The sequence below is a fragment of the Xenopus laevis genome, chromosome 4L (genome assembly GCF_017654675.1).
Source record: "Xenopus laevis strain J_2021 chromosome 4L, Xenopus_laevis_v10.1, whole genome shotgun sequence".
In the NCBI taxonomy this organism is placed as follows: Eukaryota; Metazoa; Chordata; class Amphibia; order Anura; family Pipidae; genus Xenopus; species Xenopus laevis.
The window spans coordinates 7,612,062-7,619,625 of record NC_054377.1 but is presented as its reverse complement, the minus strand read 5'-3'; positions in this window follow the sequence as shown (position 1 = coordinate 7,619,625).

The window sequence follows — 7,564 nt, the reverse complement described above, 5'->3', positions numbered from 1 at the left end:
CCCATGTGCTGCGGCGCAATCTTTTGTGCACCAGTAGTCAATATCTCCCATATTCTACTCATGATTTTAAGGTAAATTGCTTTTTTAAAAGGAGAACTAAACCTCGACAAAGAGTTGGGCTGCACCTTATGCCTTGGGGGTTTGTACCAGCCCAAGGCCCTCAGCTCGTTAGCAGGGAATCTGTACCTTTAAATGTTAAGGTATGGGGGGGGGGGTGCTAGTGTTGTATCCAGAGACGGAATAATATCCCACCCATGTGTGAGCAATCCCCTGTATAAGTACAAATGCTGTATTTTATATAGTGAACTTACTGTACCAGCCCAGAGATCCAGCAGTTCTATAACAGGAATGACCCAGGACTTGTTTCCCAGCAGCTCCCCATCTTGGATCTTGTTAGGCATCTCCTGTGAGTCAGTGGCACTGCACATGCTCAGTGAGCTCTGGGCTAAAGCAAGTCGGAGAAGTCTTCAAGAGAAAAAAATACAGCAAATCCAGTTTACTTACTCAGCAAACCTCCCAACATTTTGGAAACAGAAAGAGGGACAAAAACATTTGACCACGTCCATTTTTGTGGCCACGTTATTACAGTTTTGCAGTTTTTTTGTGGCCACGTTATTACAGTTTTGCAGTTTTTTTGTGGCGACGTTATTACAGTTTTGCTAATGAAGGTGAATTGCCCTTTAAGCTGCGAGTCTTCGCTCTTATCTGAAAATGTAACAAAAGTATCTTAAAGGGGTGGTCCACTTTCCAAACACTTTTTTCAGTTCAGTTGTTTCCAGTCTGTTCCCCAGAAATAACGACTTTTTTCAATTACTTTTCATTATTTATTTTTTACTGTAATCCAAAATCTTCGTTTAAAGTTGAATGTTCATCAGGCGCAGACTCTAAACTGTTATAATTTTGCAACACTGAGTTGATCCATTTCTCAGCAGCATCTCTGGAGTATTAGCAACTATTGTATCAAGTCTAACAGTTGCCTGTAATGAAACCCAGAGATTCTGCTCAGCAGGGACAAAGATAAGAAATGTATCAGGGTCGGCGACCCCCCCCCTCCCAGAGCTGCTTTAGCAGGTGAAAAATGACACTTTACCCTTTAATATTAGAAAAATAGAAAGTAATTGGGAAAACTCGTTATTTCTGGTGATCTATCTGAAAACAACTAGTTGTTTGAAAGTGAAAAACCCCTTTAAGTATCTATTCTGGGCTCTCTGCCAAGAGCCAATTAAGTTCGAAAGTTTGTATCTTTTTCTGGCTGTTCAGTGCAGCAGATCAAAAACTCGGGAAATATCGGTACAAATCCGGGACTGCAGGTTGAGCTGTCAAAAGCGGGACTGTCCTGCTCAAAACGGGACAGTTGGGAGGTATGTGACTCCTATAGATGTAGCTCCCCATCTTCTTTTCTGCTGATTCACTGCACATGCTCTGTGCTGCTGTCACTTACTGAGCTTAGGGAGCCACTCACAATATACAGTACACATAGAATAGAAATGTCACAATATAAGGCTGATTAGTAATTAATACACATAATTACTACATGGCAGCACAGAAACCAGTGCAATTAGCATCAGAATTTAATAATCAGCAAACCTGTAACATCAGCTTATATTACAGCCAGGGAAGCTCATTTTCTGCTGGATAATTAGTGACGAGCCCTAAGCTTAGCTTCTCAACAGCCAATCAGAGCCCACTGAGCATGTGCAGTGCCACTGACTCACAAGAGAAGCCTAACAAGATCCAAGATGGGGAGCTGCTGAAGGCAACTTTGAAGATCTCAATCATTACTGTTATAGGACGGCTGGACCTCTGGGTTTGGGTTTTTCGGCAGCCATAAACAATGAATAATATAGTATAAAGTCCATACACTGTAACTAACCAGTGAAACTTGTATATACGGTGTGTGTTTATATATATATATATATGGGGGGCACATAAGGTGGGGGTGCCGGACACACAATCAGCAGGAAATAACATTAGTTCTAGTAATTAGGGCAGATATGGTTCAGTTGTGGTTTGATGACATTTCCATCTATATAAATGTTATGAGATGCGACTTCCCGTCAGATGAACAAATAGTCTCGCCTATCCTGTTAGCGCTGTGTTGTGCACCGGTGCAGCCTGCGGCTTATTCCACGGCAGCAACGGGGGGGGGGGGCACAGGGCGAGTTTATAATCTACTGAAAAAAAGCTATAGCATAACATATACCCCCCCATGCCTCCTCAAAGTGGACCAGTCAGTGACGGTTACGTTTCCAGATTTAGGCCGGACTGTCTGGAATCCCCCACATCCCGAAGAAGGTTTGGCTTAGCAGAAAGTGGGTGGGGCTTGTCTGGGTGTTACTGGCCATCAATCAAAGGTGTGGCCTCAAAGGGGGAGTGGTTCACCTTTAAGTTAACGTTTAGTAAGTTATAGAATGGCTAATTCTAAGCAACTTTTCAATCGGTCTTCATTATTTATAGTTTTTGAATATTTTACCTTCTAACTCTTTCCAGCTTTCTGAACCCCATCTAATACAATTGGGCTACAAATGTATTATTATTGTTACTTTTTATTACTCCTCTATCTATTCAGGCCTGTCCTATTTATATTTAAGTCTCTTATTCAAATCAATACATGGTTGCTAGGGGAATTTGGACCATAGCAACCACATGGCTGAAATTGCAAACTGAAGAGCTGCTGAATAAAAAGCTAAATAACCCAAAAGCCACAAATAATAAAAAATGAAAAACAATAGCAAATTGTCTCAGATTATCACTCTCTACATCATACTAACAGCTAATTTAAAGGGGCAGAACCCCTTTAAACTACATTTAAACTACAGGGCCATTCCACGTATAATGCCCCAGAACACACGCCAGGGGTTGTTCACCTTTAAATGAACTGTTAGTATGATGTAGAGAGGGATATTCTGAGACAATTTGCTATTGTTTTTCATTTTTTATTATTTGTGGTTTTTCAGTTATTTAGCTTTTTATTCAGCAGCTCTGCAGTTTACAAGATCAGCCATCTGGTTGCTAGGGTCAAAATTACCCTAGCAACCATGCATTGATTTGGAATATAAATAGGAGAGGACCTAAATAGAAAGATGAGTAATAAAAAAGTAGCAATAACAATAAATGTGTAGCCTTACAGAGCATTTGTTTTTAGATGGGGTCAGTGACCCCCATTTCAAAGTGTCAGAAGAAGAAGGCAAACAATTAAAAAAAAACTATTAGAAATAAATAATGAAGACCAATTGGAAAGTTGCTTTGAAATGACCATCTTATAACATATTAAAAGTTCGCATAAGGGCAGAGACACACGCTGCTATTTCGGGAGATTAGTCGCCTAGCGACAAATCACTTCTTCTTTGGACGACTGATCTCCCCGAACTGCCCTCCCACCAGCTAGAATGAAAATCGCCAGCGGGATGGCACTCGGAACACTTCATTTTCTTTAGTCGCCCAAAGTTGCCTCACGAGGAAACTTCGGGCGGCTTTGGAAAGCCGAAAAAGCAGAACTTCAAATGTCCCACCTCCCTAGTCGGGCGTATGGATAATATGGATAGTTTTTACAATGTGTGTGCAGTTTCCCTTTGATTCCAAAAGCAACAGCCCATAGCAACAGCCCATAGCAACGATCTGCAGAGAGATGGGGGGGGCACGAGTGCAGCTGGGGATTAGGGAGACAACACATTAATACATGGAGCAGAGAAAGGAACAGCTGGAATGAGAGGGGCCGGGGGTCTGAGCTCAATGTTTTATTGCACATCTAATGCCCCCGCAGCTCACGCTCTCAATTCACCCTGGAAACTGGGAAACGGGTCTGAAGGTACAATAAGTGACTTGTCCGGGGGCCCCTTCTCCAGGAAAATCTCTCTTTGTATAATCAGGAATAGAATTCTGAGAATAGGGGCCCCTAGCAGCGCAGACATTTACATAAACTCCCAGCATGCCCTAGAAGCCAACGAGTTGCTGGGTAATTGTAGTTCTCAAATATACGACTGATGTATGAGCTGCAGTATATGATGAAAATGTTCAACTAAAAGGACCCTTGGCTGCAGAGCTCACACAGTGGTTCAAACTAAAGATCCCCTGGGCTGTTGATAAACGGCACCTCCCAAATACCCCCACTCATTGGCAGATGGAGGTATTATATATGGAACTGGCACTGTATTTATCCTGCTGTGTGTTCTGGGGTATTATACATGGAATTGACACTGTATTTATCCTGCCGTGTGTTCTGGGGTATTATATATGGAATTGGCACTGTATTTATCTGCTGTGTGTTCTGGGGTATTATATATGGAATTGGCACTGTATTTATCTGCTGTGTGTTCTGGGGTATTATATATGGAATTGGCACTGTATTTATCCTGCTGTGTGTTCTGGGGTATTATACATGGAATTGGCACTGTATTTATCTGCTGTGTGTTCTGGGGTATTATATATGGAATTGGCACTGTATTTATCTGCTGTGTGTTCTGGGGTATTATACATGGAATTGGCACTGTATTTATCTGCTGTGTGTTCTGGGGTATTATATATGGAATTGGCACTGTATTTATCCTGCTGTGTGTTCTGGGGTATTATACATGGAATTGGCACTGTATTTATCTGCTGTGTGTTCTGGGGTATTATATATGGAATTGGCACTGTATTTATCCTGCTGTGTGTTCTGGGGTATTATATATGGAATTGGCACTGTATTTATCTGCTGTGTGTTCTGGGGTATTATACATGGAATTGGCACTGTATTTATCTGCTGTGTGTTCTGGGGTATTATACATGGAATTGGCACTGTATTTATCTGCTGTGTGTTCTGGGGTATTATATATGGAATTGGCACTGTATTTATCCTGCTGTGTGTTCTGGGGTATTATACATGGAATTGGCACTGTATTTATCTGCTGTGTGTTCTGGGGTATTATATATGGAATTGGCACTGTATTTATCCTGCTGTGTGTTCTGGGGTATTATATATGGAATTGGCACTGTATTTATCTGCTGTGTGTTCTGGGGTATTATACATGGAATTGGCACTGTATTTATCTGCTGTGTGTTCTGGGGTATTATATATGGAATTGGCACTGTATTTATCTGCTGTGTGTTCTGGGGTATTATACATGGAATTGGCACTGTATTTATCTGCTGTGTGTTCTGGGGTATTATATATGGAATTGGCACTGTATTTATCCTGCTGTGTGTTCTGGGGTATTATACATGGAATTGGCACTGTATTTATCTGCTGTGTGTTCTGGGGTATTATATATGGAATTGGCACTGTATTTATCCTGCTGTGTGTTCTGGGGTATTATACATGGAATTGGCACTGTATTTATCTGCTGTGTGTTCTGGGGTATTATATATGGAATTGGCACTGTATTTATCTGCTGTGTGTTCTGGGGTATTATATATGGAACTGGCACTGTATTTATCCTGCTGTGTGTTCTGGGGTATTATACATGGAATTGGCACTGTATTTATCTGCTGTGTGTTCTGGGGTATTATACATGGAATTGGCACTGTATTTATCTGCTGTGTGTTCTGGGGTATTATATATGGAATTGGCACTGTATTTATCTGCTGTGTGTTCTGGGGTATTATATATGGAACTGGCACTGTATTTATCCTGCTGTGTGTTCTGGGGTTATTATACATGGAATTGACACTGTATTTATCCTGCTGTGTGTTCTGGGGTATTATATATGGAATTGGCACTGTATTTATCCTGCTGTGTGTTCTGGGGTATTATATATGGAATTGGCACTGTATTTATCCTGCTGTGTGTTCTGGGGTATTATATATGGAATTGGCACTGTATTTATCTGCTGTGTGTTCTGGGGTATTATACATGGAATTGACACTGTATTTATCCTGCTGTGTGTTCTGGGGTATTATATATGGAATCGGCACTGTATTTATCCTGCTGTGTGTTCTGGGGTATTATATATGGAATTGGCACTGTATTTATCTGCTGTGTGTTCTGGAGTATTATATATGGAATTGGCACTGTATTTATCCTGCTGTGTGTTCTGGGGTATTATATATGGAATTGGCACTGTATTTATCTGCTGTGTGTTCTGGGGTATTATATATGGAATTGGCACTGTATTTATCCTGCCGTGTGTTCTGGGGTATTATATATGGAATTGGCACTGTATTTATCCTGCTGTGTGTTCTGGGGTATTATACATGGAATTGGTACTGTAGTTTAAATGTAGTTAAAGGGGTTGTTCACCTTTAAATTAACAGTTAATATGATGTATAGAGGGATATTCTGAGACAATTTGTAATTGGTTTTCATTTTTCATTATTTGTGTTTTTTTAGTTATTTAGCTTTTTATTTAGCAGCTCTTAGAATTGGCCATTGTATAACAGACCAAAAGTTAACTTAAAGGTGAATCACCCCTTTAATATTTTATATCAAATAGGCCATTCTAAACTTTTATCAATGAGTGAATTTGTATAGTGGGACAATATAATCCATAGGCACCAATGGTAGTGTGTCCTAAATGGGCAAACAGTTGGGGTAAGTTGCACCAATTGGCTGATATGGGGGGGGAGGTACTTGTGACTCCGCCTTCACAAACAGCCGCCTGATACTCGCATCCTCCAGACGCGTGGGGTTTGCAGGTTTCTCCGAAACAAACGAGTCAGAAGGGAAATCCAGGGCCGGTTTATCTGATGTTCGAGACTTTATTTGTGGTATTGCAGCGTTTCCTGTTCCTGCAAGTCTTGCCAACGGAGTGTTGCTCCTCCCAGCAGCACCGCTAATACTGAGAGAGCAGTGGGAGGAATGAGATGTCTCCTTATTAATCTATATCTATGTTTGTGTATCAGGCCAAATAGTTCTTCATATCACTTTTACTTTTAATTTTTACTTTTAATTCAGCGCCTGCTCTGGTAATACCGAGTACTGGCACCACTGTATAACTGAAGGGAAGGGGTTAAATACAGGGGGTCATTTATAGCTTTATAATACACAAAAGCCATGAATATCCTGTAAATTATAGCCTTATAAACGGTGAGTAATGATGTCATCAGTTATAAACGGTGAGTTCTGATGTCATTTCTGTCACATGACTCACTCAAACTTGTGTATTATAATAAATAAAGTACCCCCAGTTGCAAAATATGAGGATATTAGAAGTTACCTCGGAGTTCCATGACCTGTATAAAAACACTTGGCCTTCGGCCTCGTACTTTTATATGGTCATGAAACTCCTCGGTAACTTATAATATCCTTATAATTTACAAGAGGGGGTACTTTATTCACTATATAATACACAAAAGCCATGACTATCTTGTAAATTATATCCTTATAAATGGTGAGTTCTGATGTCATCAGTTATAAACGGTGAGTTCTGATGTCATTTGTCACATGACTCACTAAAACGTGTGTATTATAATAAATAAAGTACCCCCAGTTGTAAAATATGAGGATATTAGAAGTTACCTCAGAGTTCCATGTACTGTGACCTCGTACTTTTATATGGTCATGAAACTCCTCGGTAATTTATAATATCCTTATAATTTACAAGAGGGGGCACTTTATTCACTATATACACTATCTACAGTCTGGTCA